The sequence below is a fragment of the Akebia trifoliata genome, chromosome 12 (genome assembly GCF_017979445.1).
Source record: "Akebia trifoliata isolate Shusen 1 chromosome 12, ASM1797944v1, whole genome shotgun sequence".
In the NCBI taxonomy this organism is placed as follows: Eukaryota; Viridiplantae; Streptophyta; class Magnoliopsida; order Ranunculales; family Lardizabalaceae; genus Akebia; species Akebia trifoliata.
The window spans coordinates 28,991,090-29,002,450 of NC_141386.1; the positions used below are offsets into that span (position 1 = coordinate 28,991,090).

Genomic DNA, 11,361 nt, shown 5'->3' on the forward strand with positions numbered 1-11,361 from the left:
ATGGTGAGGAGATCATCCTCACAAAAAATCAGCCCACTCCAAAACTTCTAACATCATAAAAAGTGGTTACAAACTAACGGTAAAAAATTGATGGTCCATGATTCCTCTACTTATAAACTAAGTTTAGAAATTTTAGAATGGACTGATTTTTTGTGAGGATGATTTTCTCACCACAGAGATCATCCCTCACAAAAAACCGGGCCATTATGAAAATTTTAACTCATATAGGACCAACTACTTTGTTTATGAAACCCAACCCATATATAGGGAACGGTTCAGCAGCCCTAAAGTTTGCCAAGTTTGGTGCCAAATATTTTTCAAAATATGGGTTAGAAACTTTGGAATGAGCTGATTTTTTGTGAGGATGATCTCTATGATGAGGAGATCATCCTCACCAAAAATCAGCCTATTCCAAAACTTCTAACCCCATCAAAAGTGATTTACAAAAATTGGACGGTTCACGATTCTTCAACTTGTAAACTAGGGTTAGAAGTTTCAAAATGAGCTGATTTTTTGTGAGGATGATCTCTTCACCATAGAGATCATCCTCACAAAAAATCAGCCTATTCCAAAACTTCTAACCCCATCAAAAGTGATTTACAAAAAATGTTTGGCACCAAACTTGGCAAACTTTAGGGCTGCCGAACCGCTCCCATATATATATATAGATCCCGTTCAGCAACAAACATTTTGGCAAAACATTTTTCAAAACATGAGTTAGAGGTTTTGGAATGGGCTGATTTTTGGTGAGGATGATCTTTACGGTGAGAAGATCATCCTCATCAAAAATCAGCCCATTCCAAAACTTTTAGCTCCGGTTTACAAGTTGAAAAATCATGGACCGTCCATTTTTTGTAAATCATTTTTGATGGGATTAGAAGTTTTGGAATGAACTGATTTTTGATGATAATGATCTCCTCACCGTAGAGATCATCATCACCAAAAATCAGCCCATTCCAAATCCTCTAACCCATGTTTTGAAAAATGTTTTGCCAAAATGTTTGTCAAAATGTTTGTTGTTGAACATTTCCCTATATATATATATATATATATATATATATATATATATATATATATATATATATATATATATAGGGGGGCGTTCAATGGCAAACTTTTTAGCAAACTTTTTGGCAAAACATTTTTCAAAACATGAGTTAGGAGTTTTGGAATGGGCTGATTTTTGGTGAGGATGATCTCTACGGTGAGGAGATCATCCTCACCAAAAATCAGCTCGTTCCAAAACTTCTAACACCATCAAAAATAGTTTACAAAAAATGGACGGTCCACGATTTTTCAACTGTAAACATGGGTTAGAAGTTTTGAAATGGGCTGATTTTTGGTGAGGATGTTTTGCCAAAAAGTTTGCCCTTGAACGCTACCCATATATATATAGGGTCCCGTTCAGCACCCTAAGCTTTACCACACACTTTAACAAACGTGTTTTGTCTTACATGGGTTAGAAGTTTTGGAATGGGCTGATTTTTGGTGAGGATGATCTCTATGGTGAGGAGATCATCCTCACCAAAAATCAGCTCATTCCAAAACTTCTAACCCCATCAAAAATGATTTACAAAAAATGGACGGTCCACGATTTTTCAACGTGTAAACATGGGGCTAAACATTTCGGAATGGGCTGATTTTTGGGGAAGATGATCTTCTAATCATAGAGATCATCCTCACCAAAAATCAGCCCATTCCAAAACTTCTAACCCATGTAAGCAAAAAACATTGTTAAAGTGTGTGGTAAAACTTAGGGTGCTGAACATTTCCCATATATATATATATATATATATATATATATATATATATAATATATATATATATATATATATATTATATATATATATATCTATATATATAGGGTCAGGTTCAAGGGTCTTTTGAGAAAACATATGAGAAAACTTTCATTTTTCAAAATAAGGGTTAGAGGTTTTGGATTGAGCTGATTTTTTGCAAGGATGGTCACTATGTTGAGAAGATCATCCTCACAAAAAATCAGCTCAATCAGAAACTTCTAAATCCATCAAAAGTGATTTACAAATTAGTGATAAAAATTGTTAAAAAATCGATGGTCCACATTCTAAATCACTTTTAATGGGGTTAGAAGTTTCAGATTGGGCTGATTTTTTTTTTTTTTTGATGATCTTCCTATCATAGAGATCATCCTCACAAAAAATCAGCTCAATCCAAAATTTCTAATCCATATTTTAAAATTTTATTTTCCGTCGAAAGTTTTCTTATATGTTTTCTCATATGGCCCTTGAACCTGACCCATATATATATGGGAAATGTTCAGCAACAAACATTTTGGCAAAACATTTTTCAAAACATGGGTTAGAGGTTTTGGAATGGGCTGATTTTCGGTAAGGATGATCTCTACGGTGAGGAGATCATCATAACAAAAAATCAGCCCATTCCAAAACTTCTAGCCCCAGTTTACAAGCTGAAAAATCGTGGACCGTCCATTTTTTGTAAACCATTTTTGATGGGGTTAGAAGTTTTGGAATGGGCTGATTTTTGGTGATGATGATCTCCTCACCGTAGAGATCATCCTCACCAAAAATCAGCCCATTCCAAAAACTCTAACTCATGTTTTGAAAAATGTTTTGCCAAAATGTTTGTTGCTGAACGGGACCTTATATATATTATATATATATATATATGGGAAATGTTCAACAACAAACATTTTGACAAACATTTTGGCAAAACATTTTCAAATTATGGGTTAGAGGTTTTGGAATGGGCTGATTTTTGGTGAGGATGAGCCCTACAGTGAGGAGATCATCATCACCAAAAATCAGCTCATTCTAAGACTTATAACCCATCAAAAATGGTTTACAAAAAATTGACGGTCCACGCTTTTTCAACTTGTAAACATTGGCTAGAAGTTTTGGAATGGACTGATTTTTGGTGAGGATGATCTCTACCGTGAGGAGATTATCCTCACCAAAAATCAGCCCATTCCAAAACCTCTAACCCATGTTTTGAAAAATGTTTTGCCAAAATGTTTGTTGCTGAACATTTCCCTAGATAGATATATATATATATATATATATATATATATATATATATATAATATATATATATATATATATATATATATATATATAGGGTCCCTATCCGTGGCCAACAGTTTGGCAAAACATTTTGGCAAACACTTTTTCAAAACATGGGTTAGAGGTCTTGGAATGGGCTGATTTTTGGTGAGGATGATCTCTACGGTGAGGAGATCATCCTCACCAAAAATCAGCTCATTCCAAAACTTCTAGCCCCATTTTACAAGTTGAAAAATCGTGAACCGTCCATTTTTTGTAAACCATTTTGATGAGGTTAGAAGTTTTGGAATGGGCTGATTTTTGGTGATGATGATCTCCTCACCATAGAGATCATCCTCACCAAAAATCAGCCCATTCCAAGACCTCTAACCCATGTTTTGAAAAATGTGTTTGCCAAAATGTTTGCCAAACTGTTGGCCACTGATCGCTACCCATATATATATAGGGTCCCGTTCGGCACCCTAAGTTTTACCACACACTTTAACAAACGCGTTTTGTCTTACATGGGTTAGAAGTTTCGGAATGAGCTGATTTTTGGTGAGGATGATCTCTATGGTGAGGAGATCATCCTCACCAAAAATCAGCTCATTCCAAAACTTCTAACCCCATCAAAAATGGTTTACAAAAAATGGACGGTCCACAATTTTTCAACATGTAAACATAGGGCTAAACATTTCGGAATGGGCTGATTTTTGGGGAGGATGATCTTCTAATCATAGAGATCATTCTCACCAAAAATCAGCCCATTCCAAAACTTCTAAGCCATGTAGGACAAAAAACGTTTGTTAAAGTGTGTGGTAAAACTTAGGGTGCTGAACATTTCCCATATATATATATATAATATATATATATATAATATATATATATATAGGGTCACGATCAAGGGCCATATGAAAAAACATATGTAAAAACAATGCAACATTAATAAATTTTCAAAATATGGGTTAGAAGTTTCGAATTGAGTTGATTTTTTGTGAGGATGATCTCTATGATGGGAAGATCATCTGAAAAAAAAAATCAGTCCAATCTGAAACTTCGAACCCCATTAAAAGTGGTTTAGAATGTGGACCGTCGACTTTTTTTTTTCCAATTTTTGTCAATAATTTGTAAGTCACTTTTGATGGATTTAGAAGTTTCAGATTGAGTTGATTTTTTGTGAGGATGATCTTCCCATCATAGTGACCATCCTTGCAAAAAATCAACTCAATTCAAAACCTCTAACCCATATTTTGAAAAACCATTGTTTTTTCATATGTTTTTACATATGGCCCTTGAACCGCCCATTATATATATAGATATAGTGGGCGGTTCAAGGGCCATATGTAAAAACATATGAAAAAACAATGGTTTTTCAAAATAAGGGTTAGAGATTTTCGATTGAGCTGATTTTTTGCAAGGATGGTCACTATGATGAAAAGATCATCCTCACAAAAAATCAGTTCAATAAAAAACTTCTAAATCCATCAAAAGTGATTTACAAATTAGTGACAAAAATTGGTAAAAAATCGACGGTCCACATTCTAAATCACTTTTAATGGGGTTAGAAGTTTCAGATTGGACTGATTTTTTTTTTTTTTTTTGGATGATCTTCCCATCAAAGAGATCATCCTCACAAAAAATCAGCTCAATTCGAAATTTCTAACCCATATTTTAAATTTTTATTAATGTTACATTGTTTTTACATATGTTTTCTCATATGGCCCTTGAACCTGACCCATATATATATATATATATAATATTTCTTCCGAGGACAAACAATAATCCTCAAGTCAGAAAAAGAACAAACTACTATTAGGAGGAGCTTTATTTAGATTTGATTCATAACAAACTAAAGAGACTTACATTTCTTTTCAAATCAATGTTTTTGTTTTAGACAAATCTTCTTTACATCTCCTTTAATTTCTTTCCAAAAAAAAACACCATTTGACATTTTTGTCGTTCTTCACAATTTCTTGAGTTACAACTAGGGCCGAGTAACATCCATCCTATTCACTATGTGAAAACTAACATTAGTAGGAATAAGGCCTTTAACATTGGTTTATAACTAACATTATTGTCTTTTAACGTCACCTCTAACATTAGTTAGACTAACATCTTAAATGCAAGGTTATAACGTCAGTTATAAACCGACGTTATATTTTTGGAATAATGTCGGTTTTTGATATACTGTCGTCAAAGGTAAGTCAATAATAATATATATTGTCAATAATAATAATTATATAATGACATTATATCTAGCTTTTTTTACATAATTTTTTGTTTTTTCTCTGAACAGTGCCCTGTACATATACGATAGAAGCATAAACAATTAACTTGTTATAGAAACAGAAACAAGCATGCAACTTGCACAAACAAAAATATATAGAAATGCAAAAAAACATGCAACCCACAACATGCTACCACCACCATCACCACAAATAGAAATGTACAAACAAAAATAGGAATGCATAAATTAATAAAAACCTAATTGCACTAGGTTACCACCACCACCTCCAAAAACAAAAAGCCATAAATAGAAACTTACAAACTCATGTTTAAATACGTTGATTTCAAAATATTAGTTTTTAAGGCTATAAAAAGTACTAATTACATTCTAAGGTTCTTAACTATATAAGTTAGTCTGTTATATGTTCACAAACTATACATATATATTTGCTAGAAACTCATAAAAGTAAAGAAAAACTAATCTAGATAAAGTAACAAGCACACACAAGAAACACCAAAATTTTAACGTGAAAAAACCTTCCAATAAGGAGGGAAAAAATCATGGGACAAACCGACAACAAATCACTATATCGAAATACAGAGTACAAAAGGTCAAGGGCGGAGCTAGTAAGGAGCTGGTGGGGGCAATTGCCCCCACAGAACTTTGAGACACCCCTATATTTTTAACTAATTACGTGTCCCATTTGTCTCCACTCCCTCACCTCTCTCCCCATTTGCCCCCACACCCTCCTCTCCCTCCAATTTTTTCCCCCACACCCTCACCTCCCTCCGATCATATTTTCTAGCACAAATAATTTTCCCACCATTCAAGTTCTTCAACTATACAACAAACCATAGTTTGCCCCCACTACAAGAAAATCCTGGCTCCGCCCCTGCAAAAGGTTCCCCACATCTTAACTTGAGTTTTACAAGCAATTGAAGAAAACAATTCTCTTGCCCCATCAAAATTCTATCAAATTGACTTTTCAAATTTCTTCTTTACCCCTCATTAATCGATCTCTTTTATTTAATCAATTACGCTTACACCCTTTCTAAAAGTCTCTTGCTAGATTCCTCGGAATACATCAATTCATGGATCCACCTCCTTAAATCACTTAAGCCAAAATTTATAACTCACAAACTCATAAAGTCCAATAAATAAATATTCTTCATATCAACTCTTTAAAATTTTACTTAAAGAGTTATTTAATTACCGAATTCCCAAAAATCTGATTTTTCTTACTAAATTATCATTTTAGACTCAATAAAATGTTTTACTCATGAAATCTAAAGTCGGGTCTTCACAGAGAGACCTCCGACAATCATTGTAAAATGTTATTAAAATGAGTTTTAAATCTCAAATATGTTGCTTCCAACTGAACCAAAAAAGATATGCATTGTCTAAGAGATCATACATGTCTGTCGATCTATTTGGCCAACGAAATCGTAAGATTCTTCAATGTACAAAGGCCAACTTAGGGTTTCTTCGATGTACAAAGGCCAACTTAATGACATACCTAGGGTTTGTGTATTCTATGAATGAGAGAGACTGTGGTCATGAGGTCATGAAAGGGGGAGTTGTAGAAGAGGATCACGAGGTGTGAGAGGGTTTAGTAAAATGAGAGAGCAAGAAATGAAAGGCAGAATGTGAAAGAGGGTTCAAGAGAGTGGGAGAATGCAAGAGAGATAGAAAGAGATAAAGGAGAGGGAAAATGCGAGAATAAAAGGAGTAACAAAGCTTGGTAGAATGAGAGAGAACGAGAGCTTAGGAGACAAGAGTTTGGGATGAACAGTTCGACATAAAGTGAAAGAATAAGGCGCTAAAGCCCTAATTTTTAAAACAGATTATAACATCGGTTTTACTTGAAACTGATGTTATACGTTTTTATAACGTCAATTTTAATCAAACTGACGTTATATATAATGTCCAAAAAAATCGAAAATGCCACCATATATAACGTCAGTTTTAATTATAATAAAAATCCAAAATTTTCAAGAATGCCACCGCATATAACGTCGGTTTTACTAAAACCGACATTATAATCATATATAATGTCCATTTTTCTAACAATCGACACCATATCGGGTTTTTATTTATTTATTTATTTGCACTTTTTGGCTACATGCACTAATCCAAATTTCTCTACAGAATTTCTCAAAAACTTCTGTCATTTACTTTTGATCACATTTTCTAACAAAAAAATTAAACCTAATAAGAATTTGAGTCCTTCTACATTCGAACTTCTTAAAGTTGAGGTTATCTCCTAATTAGTTGATTTCTTTTGAATCTCAACTTCTTAATTGGGTGAGATTTGAAATTATTTTACTGTCACATGTACAACAATTTGTTTAATACGTTTTTAAGTCGTATAAGATCTCATCCTTGATTTTCAGAGACAAATTCATAATTGCCTAAATAATGAATTGCACGTGGGATTATTTACCTTTGAGAATATAGAACGGTTTTCATCGAGATATACAAATTTAGATTTATCAAGATTGAGACGATTCCCTAATGGGAACGAACAATGACGAGATCTTATGAAATTAATACTTCATATTATTTTAATTATCTTACCCTCACAAGATTTTTTATTTATTTTTATAATACAGTGTCTTGACTTATGTCCGAGTAGGGGGATCGGATGAGCCAGGGCTAGAACCAAGGCATATGGGACCCTCCCACGGGCACGTGCAACACCCGCTCATCACACACACCATATAAGTGAGTGAGCGTCCTCGTGAGTGGCCTCAAGGATATTTTTTATTTTTTATCAGTAAGTCGGGGCTAGAAAGGGCTCCACCCTTTCATTAAAATAAATTAGGAGGTTACAATCGAAGGAAGTTACAGGTTAAGTCCTCTAAAAAAATATGCGGGAGAGAATAAGGAACATTAACATGATCATCTGAAAAAATAAAAGCCTGAGAACATTAACATGAACATTAACAAGGAAAATGTGTTTTCATGACAGGGATATTTGCTCATTGATGCAATTGATCGCATATAAGGAATTAGAGTTAACCACTACTCTTGGCCAACATTTCTACAGAGCTGATTTCATACCCTCTAGGTTGGCATGGAGCTCAAGAGAGGGAACATCATTAAGATGAGACTTACCCAATCCAACAATGTCACACCCTGATTTTTGGAATCTAGGAATTGGTCTCTGATCCATTGTCCAACCCGCAGTTCAAAATCCAGATTGTGAAAATAAAATTAAAAAAATAAAAATAAAAATAAATTGACAATTTTCACATTTTTTGCATGAATATAATACTCATGCTCATCAAATATAAGAGTTAATTTTTTTTCTTACAAAAAGAAAAAAGCCTAATCATATGATTTCTTTTCTAATCCTCATACATTCACAATAAAATCATGAAGCCCTCAATCTTGGGTTCTCTAATCTTTGTCGTCCTCAATCAATTAAATTTGGAATATTGAAAGGATGAGGGATGAAGTCCAAGGAAAGCATTACATTCTTCTTCTAATAATTCAATAATAATATAAAATTAAGAGCAAGTGGTATAATAACAATGAAATAATATAATTAATTCAACACTTCATAAATAATAAAATCACATAACAATTTTCTTATCCCTCATTTTAGTCATTTTATCCCAAGTTTGGCTAAACCACCATATTCAATTTGGCCATTTTATCCTTAGTCTGGCAAAACCGCAACTATCCCATTCTAAGGCCTTTCTCGAGGGCTTTAGGGTTTTACACCCAAGGGCCTACACCCATCTTGCACCACACACACATCAATTTTCTCATAATCACATGAAGTACCACACATTCATTTCATGACTCATGCAATGATCACAACCTTATTATTGTATAAATTTTCACTCATTTGATGTTTAAGAAAATAACAGTTATAATCATTTCAAGCTAGTAATCCTACTCATTCTTATTAACAATTAACTTTTATAATATTCTTTCATTTTTTTCATATTAAAGAAACATAAATTAAAAATATTATAATTTACTCAACTATATCACCAATTCCCCTACTATTATTATTCTTTAACATACAAGCGAGTACTCTTTCATCTCATATTATTAATAAATCATAAGAAAAAAAAAGATGTTAAACTTACCAAAATTTTTTACATATATTTTTTTTGAAGTCCAATTTCTCTTTATAGCACATATCATTTCTTGATTTCCTTCTAGCACTTCGAAGTTGAACAAATAGATAGAGAGATGACAATATGATGAGATATATGATAAATGAGATAAAAATGTGAAAGAAAATAGGTGGATAGATTGCAGGGTACCCCTAAAGATAAGTTAATTTATTTAAATCAATTTAAAATGAAAACAAAAAATCTAGGATTGCTATGTGTTCTTCTCTAAGCTTCCCACCCTCAATTTTTTTATTTATTTCTTTAGTAGGTTCCCCCATTCTTGCTCATAAATAATTTAAGATAATTTTGAGGATATCAAATAAAATTTTTCTAAGAAGATTAAGCCTATTAAAATAAATTTGAATTAAAAAAAAAAACTTCAACGGAAAGAGAAAATATTTCAATTTATTTTCAATGATTATATTTTCACACCCTGATCAATGGTGAGACACCCCCACCTTCTAAAATTACCTTTCAATCAATATTAAATTACTTTTAGGTCCTATATTAAAATCTTTGAGATATCGTTCACTACAAATATGTCATGCTTACAAATTTTACTATTACTAAACCTAAAATACCCTCCAAGTTAAATAACTAAAAATGATAATGGACTAGATTCACAAGACTTCGGGCAAAAAAAAAATCTACTCATATGGTCTTTTCCCACGATTCCAAAGCCGTTACCAACATTAGATATCGAACCATTTGTGTTTAGTTTGAGAAAGCCCTCATCAGAAACCACCATTTCAGAATAATTTGGCAGCTAATGAGGTTATTGAGACAGCCCCAACACCGCAAGGTCTCCTCTTCTGAAGAGTTGGAAATATCCTTTCCTTCAAAGGTCATTTGCATATCACGCTGGATCAGATTAAGGAGCTGGCGAGAATTCAATTATTTGCCTTCGAATTACTTACTATTCCTTTCTTTCCAAAGGGAGTAAATGGTTAAACAAAAAGTCATTATAACAATCTTCTTCATACCTTTGGGGATGGGGAAATCACTGATGAATTTTGCTTCGTCACTAGCCGAGCCTACTTCAGATTTTTCAATTCTACAATGTTGGAGAATTTCCACCCCAAATGCTGCTGCTGTAGGCACACTTTAATAAGATATGATTGTTGTCTTCACAGTTGCAGCGACAAAGAGAACATCTCGAAATCAAATATCATTCCACGTTTCTTGAGGTTCTCCACAGTAAGGAGTCTATCTCTCACCCCCGTCCATGCTATGAAGGAGTATCCAGGAGCCACATAATCATTTCAAACCGCTCTAGACCATGGTACAGTAAGATTTTTTTTTCTCTTATAATCTCCCAAGCAGATTTGTACGTGAAAGCACCCGAGGTTGTTCTTGTCCAAACAATCGACTCCTCCTCATTCGGCCAAGGAGGACTATGCTCTCTAACCTTGTTGCATATAGTAACTAGGCACAGATCATCGTTCACTAGATTCTTCCACCCATTGAGATCAGCAAACTCACTAACCAACGCATTAAAGTGACTGTTCATTTGAAATATCGGTCTTCGACCAAACTGATGAATCAATGATCTTCCAACCAGCCATGGGTCTTTCCAAAAAAAGTAAACTGACCAATCCCAATAATAAATCTGATATTTCTAGCAGTAATATCCCTCATTTTCATAATGCCTCACCGTCCAAAAAAAGTTTCATAATGCTCCATTTAACCGGATGGAAAGAATTATTTAATGAAGGACCACTCCATAGAAACCGATTGAGGATGGACTCGATTTTATTAATCACTCCCTTAGGAAATGCAAAACAAGAGGATCGATATATTTTAAAAGAAAATAAAAAAGGCTTGATCAACTCTAATCTTCTCGCAAAGGATAGAAAGTGGGATTTCCTTCCCTCAACTCTCTTAAGGATTTTTTCAATTATGAATTAATTATCTTGATCAAGGAAGCTCAATCATAAGGATTATAGAGTAAAACTTGATTTTG

At 33.5% G+C, this 11,361-nt stretch overlaps 1 long non-coding RNA gene across 1 annotated transcript; it reads right to left on the reverse strand.

The window, feature by feature from the left end:
* Positions 1–9,783: 9,783 nt before the first annotated feature.
* LOC147389329 (uncharacterized) lies at positions 9,784–11,361 on the reverse strand. Its single transcript, XR_015170770.1, has 2 exons — positions 10,382–11,361; positions 9,784–10,277 (listed from the first exon to the last, which is right to left on the reverse strand). It is a non-coding gene; the product is annotated as an uncharacterized LOC147389329 (long non-coding RNA).